Consider the following 5,950-nt stretch of genomic DNA (forward strand, 5'->3'; position numbering starts at 1 on the left):
TAAAAAAAAAAATGGTGGATCACGGCCACTATACTTGGCGCAGGGATAAAACAAAAAAATATGGTGGATCACGGTCACTATACTTGGCGCAGGGATAAAACAATATTCATATTTTTGGCACAGGGATAAATATCAGCGTGGGTTAACCTTTTATTTTCAACGATATTTTTTATTTATTTTGCACATATTTTCATGTTATAATTGAAATATCATATTATATAAAACAATCTCGTTAAAATTTCATTCCTTAATACCAACTATAAAATATATGATAACTAAACACTACATTACACGATTATATAAATAATATAATAATACAATATCATTGGTCTTCCAAAAAAAAAATTGAATTGCAACATTTCCATAAAAAAAATAACATATAATAACACAATATAATTGCTCTTCCAAAAAAAACATTGAATTATAACATTTCCATAAAAAAAAAAATTAGAATAGAAGAACATTAGAGTGCCACATGTCGTTATTTGAAAGAAATCTTAAAACCTTGAAATATGGTGACACTTGTCATGAAAAGAAGAGAAGAAGTCATGAAACAGGTCGTAAATTTATATTATATAGATTATCAATTTCAAAAGTAATTAAATTAAACTAATATAAAGGAAGAAATACACGGGTTTTAGTATGTGCTTGACACAAATGGCTATACTAATTTCTTACATTTTAACATCCTTTTTCAAAATTATCAACAAAAAAAATGCTTTTCCCTTTTCAAATTGTTGCATGTAAGTATTATGGTTAACTAAAACGCTTAAATCATGCACTCAATCGCATAGATAAAGGTCCTTGTGAGCTTAGCTCAGTTGGTATGAACAATGTATAAAATATGGTAGGTCCGAGATTCGAACCTCGGCCACCACCAAAAAAAAAATCACATACATAAAGAAACAATTTATCAAAAAAAAAAAAATTCCCTTTTCACTTCCCTTTTCAAATTGTTGCATATAAGTATTCTGGTTCTCTAAAACACTTAAATCATGCACTCAATCGCATAGATAAAGAAACAATTTCGTTTGTCCTTTAAATACATCGCAACAATGAATTTGAGTATTAAATAAAAAACATATATAAAGAAATAATTTTCACTTTAAGAAAATTTGTTTGCTACACATTAACAAAAACTACAATGATTATGGACATTAACTCCTATAAATAAACCAACTCTCATAATCACTTTTTCACAACATCCCACCACACCGACATCAACTCCCATCTCTCTCTTTCAAGATTACATTGTCTTACAAAGAATAATGACCAAAATTCTAGCATTGTTGTTACTCTTACTCCAATTAACATTTTTCACTACAATTGCTGAAGAGCTTGAAACAACTCTTCAGGAACTTGATGCCTTTAAGCCTTCGGTCCCTGTTAAGTCTACCCCTGTTAAGCATGTCCCTGTTAAGTCTCCTGCCCCTGTTAAGCCTGCCCCTACTAATCCCATGAAGCCACCTAAGCCTCCTGCCCCTCGTACCCCTATTAAATCTCCTGCCCCTGTTACCCCTCCTACCCCTGTTAAGCCTCGTGTCCCTGTTACCCCTCCTACCCCTGTTAAACCTCCTGTCTCTGTTACTCCTCCTACCCCCGTTAAGCCTCGTGTCCCTATTACTCCTCCTACACCTATCAAGCCTCCTGTTCCTGTTACGCCTGCACCTGTTAAGCCTCCTTCCCCTATTACGCCTGCGCCTGTTACGCCTCATGCCCCTGTTACACCTGCACCTGTTAAGCCTCGTGTCCCTGTTAAGCCTACTCCTGTTAAGCCTGACCCTTTTATGCCTAATCCAATTTCTGTCAATATCCCTGCTATGCCTACACCTGTTATTCCTGTCCCTATTACGCCTGCTGCCCCTGTTACGCCTGCCCCAGTTGACCCTCATGTCCCTTTTACGCATGCCCCTGCTGAATCTCCTTCCCAAGTTAGTCTTGCCCCTGCCGAGCCTCCGATTGTTTCCACAAACCCCCCATTGCACCCCCCTTCTCCGGCTTGTTCACCATTGCCATTGCGTCTCACTCACATCTCTAGAAGGCTTATGGTTGTTTAAGGTGTTGTGTCCGCTCACCCACCTGACTTTTAGTGTTTAAGTCTTGGTTTTCATTTTCTCGTGAAAATATGGTGTTGATAGCTTGAACTATCAAGTTTAACCAAAAAAGAAAAATAAGGTTGAATTATCAATAATAATTTAAGAGTGACATTACGTGTAATTGATGGTTCTTGTAAGATATCAGTATTTAAAAAAAAAAAATATTTATCGTTTTTGTTTAATTTGTTTGATCCAGTATTGTTTTTTTTGCGTGAATAATATGTCCATTTGTATTATGGATGCTACATATGGTATATACTAAAAATAAAATAATTGAAACCAATACGTTTTAATATTAATGTATAAATTTCATTCAAATGCTCATCTAGAATAATTTATGTAAATATCCATCAATATAATATGTTTCAATTTCTAATGTTCTCAAAATTTATCCTTATTTGCATTAAAAAAAATTCGATACGATGTACGCTATTAAGATGTGATGAACTTGATCTAAAAGGTAAGATGATACATGTCCACTTTGGATACGATGCACACTATTAAGTTCGGATTAATTAACACTTTCAATATGTTTTAACAATTATAATCATAATTTTGTATTGCACCTGATTGACACATATATCCTTATTTATTAATTTTGTTAGGTCTGCAGCAATTTAACCTAATATTTTCCCGCTCATTTCCTGTATTAGGTTAGCAGTAATTTAACCTAACAAATTCCATCTAAAAAAATGCATCGCACCAATTTCATTCCTATCCTCTTGCCTTTTTTTTTTACAATTATTTAATACTAAAAAAATGCATCGCACCAATTTCATTTGTATCATGTTGGCTATATCCTTATTTATTAATTTTGTTAGGTCTGCATCAATTTAGCCTAATATTTTCCCGCTCATTTGCTGTATTAGGTTAACAGTAATTTAACCTAACAAATTCCATCTAAAAAAATGCATCGCATCAATTTCATTCATATCCTCTTGCCTTTTTTTTGTACACTTATTTAATACTAAAAAAATGCATCGCACCAATTTTATTCATATACTGTTGGCTATATCCTTATTCGTATGTCAATCCCTTTACAATAAACCTGTGCGGAGCACGGGTCAAATATCTAGTTAAAATTAAGTTAGTTTGTTCTTTCAAAAAAAGATTAAGTTTTTTGAAGTTAGTTAGTTTTAATTGAGTGAGTTTGTTTTAATTTGTTTTAAGGAGAGAAAAATATGAGAAGATTGAAACAAAAGACACAAAAAAAAAATATAATTTAAAAATTAAAAAGAGATAAAGATTTTTTTTTTTGAGAGAAAAAGAGATAAAGATTTTATTTTTGGTAGTTATTATGTTTCAGAGAATAGATTAAATTTGAAATAATTATGAAACAAATCTAAATAATTTTGAAAGATATTGTTATTTTTTATAACCTAATCCTAATATAAATAGATAAACAAATTGTATTTTGGTTTTGCAAGCAAGCATCCTTCTAGGTTGAAAAATCGCACCCAATTAACGATAGAAAGCGAGGGAAGAGACGTGAGTATCTCCCAAACCCTAACATGGACGAGAGAGACAAATCCGATAGGCGACACTCCGAACATGACCGCGACCGTAACCATCACCGGAACCGGCACGATTCTGATGACCACCGCCATCATCGATCTGACCGGAATCACAGAGAAGACCGAGAAGGAAGCAGAGACAGGGATATGGGATACGATGGAGACGAAAGAGAGGGTAGCAAAGGTGGGTCTAAATCGAAGCGCGATGAAGAGAGGGAGGATTCTCGATACTCCTCGCATAAGAGGAAAGATAGAGAAGAATATAGCGATGATCGGGAATTGGATGATAAGAGAATTAGGGTTAGGGTTTCTGAAGCAAAGAAGGAACGTAGGAGATTTGGTGATAAACTTGGAAGCCTCTCTAGTAGTGATGCCTTAGCAAAGGCTAAGAAGGCTTTACAAATGCAGAAATTGTTGTCAGAGAAGCTGAAGAAAATTCCTCAGTTGAATAACTCAAATTCAGAAGAAAGCACACAGTTGGGTGCTACACCCGACGTTACTGTCCCTCAGAAACCAACCAAGGCTCCTGTTCTTCGTCTTGACGCCCAGGGACGTGAAATAGATGAACATGGAAATGTTGTTAATGTAACTAAGCCAAGCAACCTTAGCACATTAAAGGTCAACATTAATAAACACAAGAGAGATGCATTTGAAATACTAAAACCTGTATTGGATGTCGATCCTGAATCTAATCCTCATTTTGATGAGAGAATGGGTATCGACAAAACAAAGCTCCTGCGGCCTAAGAGGATGAATTTTCTGTTTGTGGAGGAAGGAAAATGGTCAAGAGACGCTGAATCAATAAAATTGAAGAGTAAATTTGGAGAAGCTCAAGCAAAAGAGCAGAAGGCCAAACAAGCACAGCTAGCAAAGGCAAATGCTTCTCCTGATATCAATCCGAACTTAATAGAAATTACAGAGAGAGTTGTAATGAAAGCAAAACTGAAGGACCCGATTCCGGATATTGAGTGGTGGGACATGGCACTTCTGCATTCTGGAAATTATGGTGACATTGCCGCCAACGGTACTATAGATGAAGGCAATATGAAAATGGAAGAATTCAACTTTCATGTGGAACATCCTCGGCCTATTGAACCGCCTGCTGAGCCCGCCTCTCCACCACCTCAACCTATCAAGCCAACTAAACAGGAGCAGAAGAAACTAAAGACCCAAAGGCGTATAGCTAAGGTGAAAAAGCGACAGGAGATGATTAGACATGGTGTCATAGAACCGCCAAAACCAAAGGTCAAGATGAGTAATTTACATAAGGTGCTAGGGACTGAAGCAACTCAAGATCCCACCCGGCTTGAAAAGGAAGTACGTCATGCAGCTGCTGAGCGTGAGCAGGCTCACATAGATAGGAATATTGCACGCAAGCTTACTCCTGCTGAGCTGCGTGAGAAGAAGGAAAGAAAACTGTTTGATGACCCAAATACATTGGACAAACTTGTCTCACTTTACAGGGTAAATGACCTCTCTCATCCCAAGGCCCGCTCTAGAGTTTATGTTAATGCTCAACAAAATCGTTTGACTGGATGTGCGGTGATTTGTGATGGTGTTAGCGTTGTTGTGGTTGAAGGTGGAAGCAAGTCAATTAAGAGGTATGGGAAAGTTATGCTTAGACGTATCAAATGGAGGGATGTTTCAAAAGAGAAAGAAGATAATGAAGATTCAGACGATGCCAATAAATGTGTTCTTGTGTGGCAAGGAAGTGTTGCCAAATCGAGCTTCAATAGGTTCAGTGTTCATGACTGCATCACTGAAGCAGCTGCTCGTAAAGTTTTTGTGGATGCTGGGGTTCCTCATTATTGGGACCAAGCTGTCAACTATACAAATGATGATGCTGTTTGAATTGTCCTCTAATGTTTTTGGTCAATTATTTGGATGCCTATCCAGTCTTTTGGTGTAGTTTTTTGAACAAAATAGTTTCATGTGGTCAATGATGTCTACAACAATTATAGATTTGCTATATCATTTAGGAAGTGTCCATTTGTGTGCGGTATCATTTTGTTAAAAATCTTAGGCCATCATAATAAACTGCAATGTTTCTTGACTGTGTAAACTACTTTTTTTTTTTTTTGCTGAATACTTTATTTCTCACACTATTGTGTTTCATGTGGCAAAAAAAAAGCATCCTTCTAGGTTTCTTTTCACCAACTCAAGGAGACAATTTTCATATGAGGTTTAATTATTTGCAGAAAAAGGTACCTTTTACTTCTTAATTTTCTTTACCTTAACATCTATACTTCTATATATGTAGTTTGGTTTTTAAATTCTGCAATCCTTGTTGGTTTCTTTTCGTTTTGGTTCCTTTTAGGACATAAGGAATGTCGTGCCGGA

At 35.9% G+C, this 5,950-nt stretch overlaps 1 pseudogene across 1 annotated transcript; it reads left to right on the plus strand.

The window, feature by feature from the left end:
* Positions 1–3,549: 3,549 nt before the first annotated feature.
* LOC146927640 (protein RDM16 pseudogene) lies at positions 3,550–5,684 on the plus strand (annotated as a pseudogene). The gene has a single exon (XR_015005769.1). The product of XR_015005769.1 is annotated as a protein RDM16 pseudogene (transcript).
* Positions 5,685–5,950: the final 266 nt, after the last annotated feature.

The sequence above is a fragment of the Medicago sativa genome, chromosome 4, assembly GCF_051527215.1.
Source record: "Medicago sativa cultivar Bolivia chromosome 4, Bolivia_mono, whole genome shotgun sequence".
NCBI lineage: Eukaryota > Viridiplantae > Streptophyta > Magnoliopsida > Fabales > Fabaceae > Medicago > Medicago sativa.